General features: G+C 34.9%; 2 protein-coding genes across 4 annotated transcripts in view; one reads left to right on the top strand and one right to left on the bottom strand.

Annotated features, from left to right (window-relative positions):
* ADGRL2 (adhesion G protein-coupled receptor L2) overlaps window positions 1-12,788 on the top strand; it is a 683,665-nt gene that overhangs the window by 476,089 nt on the left and 194,788 nt on the right. The window lies entirely within an intron of this gene.
* Window positions 1-12,788, bottom strand: part of LOC141410009 (uncharacterized) — a 186,393-nt gene that overhangs the window by 170,553 nt on the left and 3,052 nt on the right. The gene's annotated exons all lie outside the window — the stretch shown is intronic.

Below are 12,788 nucleotides of genomic sequence, written 5' to 3'. Positions count from 1 at the left end.
AGCTACTCAGGAAGCTGAGGCAGCAGAATCACTTGAACCTGGGAGGTGGAGGTTGTAGTGAGCTAGGGTCGCACCACTGCACTTCAGCCTGGGTGACAGAGCAAGACACTTGTCTCAAAAAGAAAAAAAAAAGTGTAAGATAAAACATCAATAGAAGAGTGGTGGGAAGTGATGACAGGTGGGGAGAAAAAAGAAAACTGGTGAAAGTGAATATAAATAGAGAATAGACTAAGTCAATCAGTACAAATAAAGGGGCAATATAATTTCAATATGATCTATGACGTAAGAACACAAATGAGGTAATACATATACAAATCCTTTGAACAAAGTAAAGCACCATTGCTACTATTCAATATATTTCTTCATGTCTTATAATGTTTATTGACAGTATAATTCACACTTTTTTTCAACATAAAAATTATTGACCACCAGAGCTCAAACATAAATGTTTATAGGGGCCAGGAAGAAAAATAACGGGTGAAGGGCAGCTGGGTGAAAGATATAGTCCTCTTGATCTATCTTCTATTTTCCACTTTATAGAAATATGGGTGATGACACATTTCAATTTCCTTTAATGCCACTATTAAAATAGAACATAAAACATTACACAAATGGAGTGATTCATGGCACAAGATACTTTGCCTTGGTTTTGAGGAGTAATAAGAAATGACAGAGAATACAGGGAGTAAGAAAGGGTGATAGTTTGGATGTTTGTCCCCTCCAAATCTCATGTTAAAATGCAGTCCCCAGTATTAGAGGTGGAGTCTGGTGGGAGGTGTTTGGGTCATGGGGGAGGATCCCTCATATATGGCTTGGGGTCCTCCCCACAGTAGTGTGTTCATGCAAGATTTGGTTGTTGAAAATAGTCAGGGACCTCCCCCATCTCTCTCTTGCTCCCTCTCTCTCCTGCTCCCTCTCTCTCCATGTGACAAGTCTGCTTCCCCCCTTTGCCTTCACCATAATTGTAAGCTTCCTGAGGCCCTCAGCAGAAGCAGATGCCAGCATCAAGCTTCCTGTACAATCTGCAGAAACATGAGTCAACTAAACCTCTTTTCTTTATGAATTACCCAGTCTTGGGTATTCCTTTATAGGAATGCAAAACAGACTAACACAGAGGGCATGTTTTGTTTAAAAGGTAAAGCCTCTCCTCCTGGATGTTGCTATGACCTAATATATGCCAAATGCTGCCAGATCTTTCTATTTTTTCTTCAGAAGTTGGAAATCCATACTTTTTTTTTGAGATGGAGTCTCACTCTGTCACCCAGGCTGGAGTGCAGTGGCATGATATGGGCTCACTGCAACCTCCGCCTTCCAGGTTCAAGCGATTCTCCTGACTCAGCCTCCCAAGTAGCCAGGATTACAGGTGCCCGCCACCACGCCCGGCTAATTTTTTGTATTTTTAGTAGAGACAGGGTTTCACCATGTTAGCCAGGATGGTCTCAATCTCCCGACCTTGTGATCCACCCGCCTTGGCCTCCCAAAGTGCTGGGATTACAGGGGTGAGCCATGGTGCCCGGTCTGGAAATCCACAATTTTATGGAAATCTCCTAATTTTTAAGAGTTGACAGACGATAGATTAAAAAATGAAACAAAACCAAAGACAGTGTGACCCACTATCTATGGTGCAAACAAACTACATTTGTGGGGTAGATTTTATACAGGTCACAGCAGTTTGAGACCTCTATTTTATGCCTTGCTAAGAGCTGGGCATATAAAGTTTAGAGAGATTCTAAGGAGCTTACAGTCATGTGGGGAAGAGGACAAGTAAACCAACAAATACAGTGATGTGTAATAAGTTCTATGATAATCAATGTTCATTTTGATGATTCTTCAACACTGAAAAATTGCACATCATCAAAGAAAGATAAAATGATATTTAGTATAATTTTCTTAAATAGCGAAATATTTTGTTAGTACAAAATATGTACTAACATATTTTGGAAAATTTTTTTAAAAGCAGGAATGTTGCTGGGCACAGTGACTCATGCCTGTAATCCTAGTATTTTGGGAGGCCAACGTGGGCGGATCACGAGGACAGGAGATCAAGACCATCCTGGCCAACATGGTGAAACCTCGTCTCTACTAAATACACAAAAATTAGACGGGTGTGGTGGTGAGCTCCTGTAATCCCAGCTACTTTGGAGACTGAGGCAGGAGAATTGCTTGAACCGGAAAGGTGGAGGTTGCCGTGAGCGCCTGGGGACAGAGAGAGACTCCGACTCAAAAAAAAAAAAAAAAAAAAAAGAAATGTGAAACAGGAATGTAAACAAAAAGAAACAGCATTTAAAGTGCCAGCAAAAAATCCAAACATCTCCTTTTTTGGACATTTCTATTAGTTTACTCTTCAAGATAATATTAATAAAAATTTTTCTAGTGATCTGGCAAGGAAAAATTGGTTGAAAAGGCTCTTCGGTTGTTGGAGGTAGGGTTCCAGGCTTTGATAACTTAGTGAGTCATAAGTGAGCTACGATGGAAATATGGTACTTTTTACCATAATGTATAATTTGTCGAAGATGTTTTCCCCTTGAATAAAACCAAAATACCAGGGTGCAAAACATAACCCTTGAAAACTTAAATGTAAATCCTGTTGATTCTAATTTCTGAGGTTCCCTGGACACATCTTTATCTTATCTAAGTTGTTGGGACAGGAAAGGTATAAAGGAGAAGAGTGTTCTAGGGAAAATGTAATTGACAGCCAACATTTCAGCTTTTCTGAATTCAATAATTCACATTCCTTAATTTCCTGCTTTCCTTGAGATATTTACCACCTATCCAATGCACACATACACACACACACACACACACACACACACTCAGGATGATTAGTAGTACTACAAACTCCTTTGACAATCTGTCTACATTTTTGTTTCTTTTTACTTAAAGCACACACAGAAATGTTGTTATTCTGGAAAATACTCAAATTTTCATTGTAATTACTAATTTATGCAGGTACTAAAATTTGTTTACATATACCCTACAAAAATATTTCAATTAACTGACAAAACAAATTTATTATTAATGTAAATTTGTGTGTGTGTTTACATGTGGTGAGTACATTTGTATAAGATTTCTAGGTTATTCAACTTGCAATATCTATATCAGCCAAAGCAGTGCTGCAGAATATGGACAATACACTGAACTAAATATTACAATGGTATTCATCATCATAGGAATCTAACTCTCATCTGTTCCAGAAATACTTTCCATCAGCCATCTACAGCTAGACACTGAAAAGGTCACTGTTCTTCAAAAAGCTTCCGAGAATAAGTGAAATGTTTCAAAATTACCTCAGTATGATTGGTGCATACCATTCTGAATAGTATAATACTTCCTATGCCATACAAAGTTGGGAGCCATTTCTAGATACACAAATGTGAGCAGGCAGCCTAGGCACATGGTGAAACCCTGTCTCTGCCAAAAATACAAAAACTAACCCGGCCTGGTGGCACATGCCTGTGGTCCCAGCTTCTTTGTGGAGGCTAAGGTGGGAGGATCATTTGAGCCCAGGGAGGTGGAGGTTATGGTGACCTGAGATGGCACCACTGCACTCCAGCCTGGGTGACACAGCAAGACCCCATCTCAAAAAAAAAAAAAGAATATGAGTAGGGAGGGTGGTGCTTCCCAAGAGGAAGTTCTAAGTTCTAGAAAGGAGTTTGAGGCATCTTTTTTCTTTTTAATTAAAATTTAAAATTTAAGGCATCTTTTAAAAATAGGAACTTTTAAAAGACCATTATCTCCCCAAGAGTCATGAGCTATTTTGGTAGACCAGAGACTTTACAAAATTGTATTAGACTGCTGAGAGCTTCTCATACCTGCCTCCCAAGGTTTGAGTATTGTGGGTAATTGGTATAAAATGGATGGCACAGTGTTATAGCTGGGTTTGTGGCCGGTTGGATGAAAGTGAGAGGACTGAAGAAGTTGGAAGCTCAAAGTTTACTACATGCCACAAAAACAGACTGAGATATTATTATGTGTGAAATTATGTCCTCTTTAGTAAATTAAGGCCAAAGGAAATTTGTTGATAGGATGGGTAATAAAATTGAAATAAAACCCGAATGAATCCACCCAAACCTAATATAATGGGGCAGTGGAACAGTAGCACACAGGAAAAAAAAACTGGATGGAATTTCCAAAAAAAAAAAACAACAAAAAAGGAGATGAGCAGGTAAAAAAAAAACCAGATATATATTACCTATTATGTTCTGTGTAGGATATACTTAAGTGAAAGCTAATTTTCCTGCAGGTTTAAAAATAAATTGATAACTTGTCAAAAATTTATTCTATAACTTCACCAAAGTTGGAAAATTATTCATCGTTTTCATTATTTTTCTGAGTAAAAGTGTATTTTCAGGGAAAAAGGAACAAGTATAAAATGTATTTGAGAGAAAATTTTGTGAATAGTCTGTGAAGAAATAGTATATACTTAAAATTTCAGAATGCCATGCATATTAGGCATAGTCTATAAATCCTTATGTCCTAATTAGTTTTGTGTATTAACTTATAAATAGTTTTGTATATTCTTGTTTCCTTTCTGTGCGTATTTCTCCTTTGTTTCCACAGATGATTTATTTCTCTGGGGAGGGAGTATGTTTACCATTTTCCAGCAGCACCTAGAGCACTGAATTGAGGAAAGCAGGTTTCTATGACTGCTTAATAATTGCCTTTATTATCCTTACATTTTGAAAAATATGTCAGCCTACAATTTTAGTAAAACCGCAAAATTAAAAATGAATATAGAAAATCATGTGCAAGTTTCCCCTGACATTAAATTACCCTGTTGTGCCAAATGTAGCACAAATGGCCTTCTAACAGGGGTCCTATGCAAACAGTGGGTGATCACAGAACACATCAGCAGCAACACCAAGTCACACTGGTGATGTCAAGGACAATGTATTCTGAATTCCATTTTGTATTTCTTATGTGATATTGTGCCAGAACACAAATATATAGACACAGATATATACATATACATGTGCATATATATTTTTTACAGAATTTAAATAATTCATTGAAATAAATTATTTAAATGATTTAAAAATTCCTTTGTCAAACAGATTAATGGAACCTTGTTATTCAAAAGATAAATCATTTTATATGAAGTGGCAAAGACTTCAAGGGCTAATAAAGGTTTTATGAGAGATAAACTTTTAATGAATTAATACTTTCTCATGGGCTTATTTTCTATATACATAAACATGTACACATATGCTTATGATGATGTTTATATCAACATTTCCTGGCTGATTTTTAAGGAAACAGTATTTACAATATTTAAAATAAAGTATTTGTACAGATTTTATTTTTAGCAGCTGAAGTATAATTCACCAAAGCAAAGGAGAAAGTTTAAATAATGGTGCTGTACATGTTATTATTTGTGTAACGAGATAAAATAGACCTTTTTTTTATTTGCAATTTATATGAATCTAGTAATCATTAGTCCTGAACAATTTTACTCAGGTCATTCTCTGACTTAAAATTTATTCTGCACTCAAGTCTTTTTGCTACATAGGTCTTAATCAGAAGATGTTTTGCTCTAGAAAATGATGGTGAACTAGTATTTATACAACAAGACCTTACGACCCTGGGAAAAATTTTAAGGATTTTTATAAGGCTCAGTACACATTCTTCAGCTAAATTTTGGCATAGTTTCAATTTTAGACTCCACTGAAATTCAGTTGGTTTATTTTATAATTAAAAACAAGAAAATCATAGTAACAAAAATATATAATGTATAGCACTCTTGTTTATAATAGAAACATCCATAAAGAAAGAAACATGCTCTAACTTTTCTCATTACCCCAAAGGGAATTGCATCTTTAATCACACAAAGCACAACTGCTTTCTAATTTTGTTTAAAGTGTTTCAGTACTTACAAAAACCAGATCAGGTTATTGTAAATCTAGAGCAAATTAGAATCATTGGCCTCTGCTCAGCTCTATGCAAGGGTTCTATGTAAATCATAAATTTAATAGCATATTAAGACACACATCTGTTTCAGTTTTGTAGAAGTTAATAATCTAACTACAGAGTATTTAAACACTTCTCTCACTAACTGAAAAATTCAGGCAAAGACAGACTTCCCTCAGTATATAAGGTATAATATTTTACTTCCAAATTTTGATAAGCTGTGAATATTCCTAAGGAAAGATAGTTTTCTAAATATTCAATCGAGTATCTATTTTTGACCTTAAATAATTTCCTCCTGTACAGAAATATTCAATATAAGCAAATAGGGCAGCATTATCATCTCAAATCTACACCTGCATAAAATATTTTGATTTATACATATATCAAGTTTAAAATCATTTTGCAACAGGGCATTGGAGAGAAAGTAAATATTGAATAATTATATGAAAATGTCAAAATTCATTCTTTTAAATATTTTTCAGGTTCTTTATTTGGTTACCCACAAATTTATTTTTAAATGATAAATGATAGTCTTCTTGGGATTCAGATTATTTGAAAATAATTCACATTCTTGGGTTCCTCAAACATTTACATTTCATAGCCAGCATTTTTACTCTGCTTTTCTCTAATTTTAACAAACTATAAAAATTGTTTTTATGTTATAACTATTACCTCTTTCCTTGACACGTCTCCTCATATATAGCAGTAACCCAGTATTATAATGAATTACTGTGTTTCAATTGTCATTAGATAATAAATAAGAAATTAGCTTTTCTTGCTGTGTATTCTACATTGTTTGAACAATTAAAAATATATAGTTTGAATTTGAGCTATTAATTAGGGTAGTAAGGAGATAATACTAATTAAGTTGGCGTCATTATCAGGACAACTAAAGTTGCCGCTGTAATGAAGGGGGCACTCTTAATGCACTAATAATCCTTGTTAGTTATATTGTAGATAGGTGATTTCGGTAACCAGGACAATTGACTAAGAGTGTGGATGGTCAGTGAAACACACTTCCATCACTAAAATAAAACCACTCAAAGAATACATTACCCAGGTGATGGTTTAGCAACATCTTTTTAATGTATAATGACTGGATAGGTTATTTATGTGTTTGTATTTCTAACCTAAAACAAATTTTTTCCCCAAATTTTTCATTAAATATTACCTAACAAAACCTTATCATTACTGAATCCTTTCAGTACTCCTTTGAGATATGAATGACATTTTAATATGATTCTAAATTTGGATGCTAATTTGAAAGAAAACTGATTCTTTTGTATCACAAAAGCATATGCCTATTACATCATTGTTTGGTCTAGGATCTCAGTGATTGATTTCATACTGACCTTAAGAATGCATTGTAAAGAGTTTCAATAAGTTGAAACCTGAATGATACTATTCTATTCTTTTATTAAGAAGCTATGCTGATGGGAATTAGGTTTATAACACATTATTTTACTTTGCAAACTGCTATTCTACTTTCCAGATGCTCAGACATATCTATTTTTACTAAAATGTACATGACAAATAAAGGTCTTTAAAAAATAAAGCAGCAAAGTGGAGTAAAAGATCATAGTTATATTGATTAGAGAACAAAATCATGAAAAATATTAGTAAGAGTTAATATATAGATCAGAAGGATCAAGCAAAGTCAAAGTCAAACATCTCATGTTACACAATTTTATGCTATAAAAGATTTTCAGAAATGAAACAGGCCCAGGAGCGGTGGTCCACGGCTGTAATCTTAGCACTTTGGGAGGGCTGCTTGAACTGAGGCGTTCAAGACCAGCCTGGGCAACATAGGGAGACTCCGTCTCTAGAAAAAATAAAAAAAATTAGCCAGGTATGGTGACATTCATTTGTGGTCACAGCTACTTGGGAGATTGAGGTGGGAAGATTGCTGGAGCCCAGGAGGTCAATGCTGCAGTGAGCCATGACTGTGCTACTGCACTCCAGCCCTGGCTGGAGTGAGACACTGTCTCAATAAATAAATAAATAAATAAATAAATAAATAAATAAGGTTTTTTGTGTCTAAAAAATACTAAGGAATCACAGAGTATAATTATTTTATGCTGTATGATTATGGAAACTTTAATGTATGAAAACATTATAAGTGTTATACACACTTGAAACAATATGAAAACATTATAAGTGTTATATAATTGTAGATTTGATTGACTTTCTAAAATGCAGAGAGGGTGTATGTGAGTTTGTTTCCTGACTCTTAAAAGCCTTTGCAAGTTTTGCCATACTACCGTGAACTATGACATGAATAATCAAAGTCATATTCTCAGAGGCACTAAAAATTCAATTTGGACTATTCTGTGAAATTGCTACTTGGTTATCTTTAAGGATTTAGATTTGATAGAGTTGCTTCTACTGTTAACCATCTCTTTGCTTTTGTTCTGTACCTAAGCAATACATGATACGGGCGCGGTGGCTCAAGCCTGTAATCCCAGCACTTTGGGAGGCCGAGACGGGCGGATCACGAGGTCAGGAGATCGAGACCATCCTGGCTAACACGGTGAAACCCCATCTCTACTGAAAAAAATACAAAAAACTAGCCGGGCGAAGTGGCAGGCGCCTGTGGTCCCAGCTACTCGGGAGGCTGAGGCAGGAGAATGGCGTAAACCCGGGAGGCAGAGCTTGCAGTGAGCTGAGATCTGGCCACTGCACTCCAGCCTGGGCAACAGAGCCAGACTCAGTCTCAAAAAAAAAAAAAAAAAAAAAAATTGCCCATTCAAAGAGTTATAATTTTAGATTACCCTTAGTTTACCTTCAACAATTTTAAAGAAAGTTTAAATAAATTTAATCTTCATCGTTGACAGTGGTGGAGGTTTGTAGGCACTAAAAGGGATCAGGAGGGGTTTTGTTTTGTTTTGTTTTGTTTTGTTTTTATGAGATGGAGTCTTGCTCTGTGGCCTAGTGCCCAGGCTGGAATGCAGTGGCACTATCTCAGCTCACTGCAACCTCTGCTCCACAGGTTCAAGCAATTCTCCTGCCTCAGCCTCCTGAGTAGATGGGATTACAGGCGCCTGCCACTGTGCCGGGGTAATTTTTGTATTTTTAGTAAAGAAGGTGTTTCACCATCTTGGCCAGGATGGTCTTGAACTCCTGACCTTGTGATCCACCTGCCTCAGCCTCCCAAAGTGCTGGGATTACAGGTGTGAGCCACCGCGCAAGGCAGGAGGTGTTTTTTTAAACTGTGTACTGTTAATGAGAAAACACGATTATGAATATTTATGATGAACAAAATTATTATAATTTATAGACAGCTTTGTATAAAATGAGTGTTCTTTTGCTTACACTTTGTGGTCTGACAGAAGCATTGATAAAAGATCTGTAAGACCCAACTATAGAAAATTCTCAAGGTGCAGAGATTAATGAGAGTTATAGGAACAATCTATGAGAAAGAAAAACTTTGAGTTGTTTAAGACTCAGTGGAACCATAATTATAAGAAATATCTTTCTAAATTTGCTTACTTTTGAGGATCATAATGGTAATGACATAAAAATTTCCTAAATCTTTATATACAATTATGCATATGTTAACACTTGCAGTGCACAGAAAAAGTCATGTTACCAGTTGAACTAGTGGATGCTTTTTTTTAAAAAAGTATTAATTACCAAATGATAGGTATTAATAATATATGTGATTATATACTTCTAAATTATACCATTAAACACAATATGCCTTAATTATATTTATATTATACTTTAAACTGTCATTACTTTTGGAGACTGCATCTCTACATTGTGGATAGGGTTTGGCCTTCCTGGACAAAATTTGCTAAGCCTATAGAGCAGGGAGAATAGCTGAAACCTCACTGGCTTTGCCAAATGCTTTCATATATTTTTGCTCTTATGGAAAATGAGTTTTGATGTCTTTTCAGACTACATGCATGGCAGGGCAAAAATTGAAAACAAAGCTAGCAACTTTCAACAAGTTCTAGTTAAGTTTGGCATTCATATATTGCTCTGATCTGCTCTAGAGCTTTAACATAGTTTATTTTCTAGAATAGGAAAAACTAGTTTCAGCACCAAGCATCATTGACAAGTAATGATAAAGAAAATGGAACTGAGTTAGGTTTAGGATATAATCTAGCTAATTTTATTTCTATTTCTGAATTAGAAATGAGAGTCATTCCACGTGTTTTTTTGTTTATTTTGAGAACTTTCACAAACTCTAATCACAGGCAAAAATACACTCCCCATAATAGATACAACTTTCCCTCCTTAATAGTTTTCTATAACTGTGTTGCTCAAACTTAATGGCAGTTTTTGGCCTACTCTCAAGCCTCAATATCTCTTCCCTTCAACCCTGACCCTTTTAGAAGTATCTTAGTTATAGCCATTTGCCAGAGTAGGGCAGTGAAAGTGATACTGTGTTCTGTTGGCTTACACTAATCACAATATTCTGCACCTGTGTCCATTTTCATACTATTTCAGATTCTTTGTTACTCAAACTACTGTTATTCTTATGTATATTTTAACAAGTGCCTGATCACTTCCCTCTAAACAAAGATACTTAGATGATAAATCTTGGTTTAAAAATTAGCATAATTTCTGTACCAGAAACACATGAACCCATTGAATAAAATAATCTTCAGTTTCTTAAGGTTGCTTAAATTAAAAACATGAGTTTCTACAGTTGGAAAAAACATGTATGGTTAAAATGTTTGAAGCCCATCAATCTCTCTAACCACATAAGCTAATGAGTTCCTTCTGTTTTCTTTGAATGAAATCACCATGAGTGGTTATATGTTGATTTAACATAAAACAAATGGAAATGGGTGTTTCCTTTGTCCTTTGTAGAATTTATTTTAAAAAACAATTAGCAACTATTATGAATAAGTCAATGATTTCGTCATTACTTAAAGAATATAGATTGAGTAATTAAATTGATTGGATTGCAGGGAATGCATAACATACTCCAACTCTCCTTAACTTGCACACGTCTGTAGATATTATTAAGCTTCTCATTTTGTTTTTTTTCTACCATAATACCTGTATTGTTATAAATTATGTTATGAATTGTCAGACAGTGCCAGGAAGATTACGTTTTTTGAATGTAGATATACTCTATGGTGTGCGTCCTTTACGTGTTCCTTTGTAATGGCAGGTTTGTCGCTAACAGCTTAATTTTGAATCTAGCAATATAATTAAACACCATTTCAATTCTTCTTTGTGGATATACAAAGAAGGTTGAAGGATTATTTAAATATTTAAAACATTGTCTTACACAAAGAGTATTTTTATATGTAATTTTAAAACATAGCAAGTCTATTATATTTTTAGGAAAAAAGTGTGGAACACTTTGAACTCTATAGAATACACATCCTATTGAAATAAGATTTGAAACTTGTATGGGGCATTTTTCTACTTTGTATAATTTTAATTCACTTTTGATAAATTCGTCCCCCTTCCAAGCATCCTCCTTTTTTGTGTCTCTTTAAGAATATGGTGAAGAGTGATTCACTTACGTCCTGAGCATCGAAGAATATCAAATATATGATGCAGATAGATAATGGGGTTTTCCAGAGATTATTTCTGAGAGAGTTAAATAAATAAGTAAATGAGCCAACATATGGCCAGCTTAATTCAGGCAAAAATGTCTATTGATTACTTACTAAGCTTACTAAATAAAAACTTCAGCCTAAGTTTTGCTTCCCAAAAGAAAATAGGATTAGACTAATGTATGCACTCACTGGGGCTTCTTGTGAATGGTGCCCAGATGAGTGAAAACCTTCAAAGATGAACAAATGTAAGGGCTAAAATATCTTGGTAAATGCAAGTTACTATTAGTTTGACATACTCTCTTTTGCAATCCTGAATGAAATAATTTTACATTCCTAGAGAGATCATAAAATTACCTCTGAGGTCTGAGAATTAGGTAATTCTGTCTTCTTTTCAACGACTTGAAGTAGCCTGATTTAATTTTCCTAGGTAGATCTGTTGTATGTATGTATTTTGACATACGTAAAAACTTAGGTATGTCATAAGGTTTCGCACCAGCTTTGCATAAATGTACTTTATCCAGACTAGTTTATATCCTGCATGGTTAATATTTGAATTATGTAAGAAATTCCAGATGGAAGTGTGTATGTAGTTTAAAGCACCAATGCTCTAAGTTGCTCCTTTATCTTTTGAAATAGTGAGAATGTTAAAACATCAGTACATCAGGTAGAAGAAATTAGATTATCAAAGGCTCTTTTTTAATCTGAGAATTACAATGAACCCACCAAAAGAACATGTTCTAGTTATTTGGACACATGTACATTTAACCTATGATTTCCTACAAGTCAAGAACAAACTTGACCAGTAGTTGGATTGGACTTACTTAGTACTACACCTATCTGGCTTTTTGACAAAATACGGATAGGTATTTAGGATCTTCGTGTCTTTTGAACAATCTGCTGTTGACATATTAATAACATTGTTTGGAATGATTCCTGAAGTGTGATGCCTGCAACATTCCTGCAGCACCAAAGAGTACATATTGTTTCTGAAAGCAACGCAGCTCAAGTTTTATACTAGTTTCTAGGTTTTAAATATTGGAGAAGCATTTTTTTTTTTCTTGAAAACCAAGGTAAATATGCTTCTTTAATTGATAGCTGCATTCATTAGTAGAATCAGTGATTTACAAATACATTTGAAAACATAGCTGCTTCCATCTCAGAAATTTTGTAATTAAAAAAAAAGAAATCCATGTTTGAATTTTCTGGCATGCACAGGACACTTAACTTTTAAACGTTTTTCCAGCGTGATTCGCACTGTCCTGCTCTGTTCCTTTCAGTTTAGGTCCATCGTTGGCTCTGCCTGGCTGTTCGCTCACATTGCCAACGGAGAGGGGCAAGGAAGTGTGTTCAGAGGAC

This window comes from Macaca fascicularis, chromosome 1 (assembly GCF_037993035.2).
Source record: "Macaca fascicularis isolate 582-1 chromosome 1, T2T-MFA8v1.1".
Lineage (NCBI taxonomy): Eukaryota > Metazoa > Chordata > Mammalia > Primates > Cercopithecidae > Macaca > Macaca fascicularis.
The sequence above is the reverse complement of the archived record's forward strand: the minus strand, read 5'-3'. Positions and strand labels throughout refer to the sequence as shown.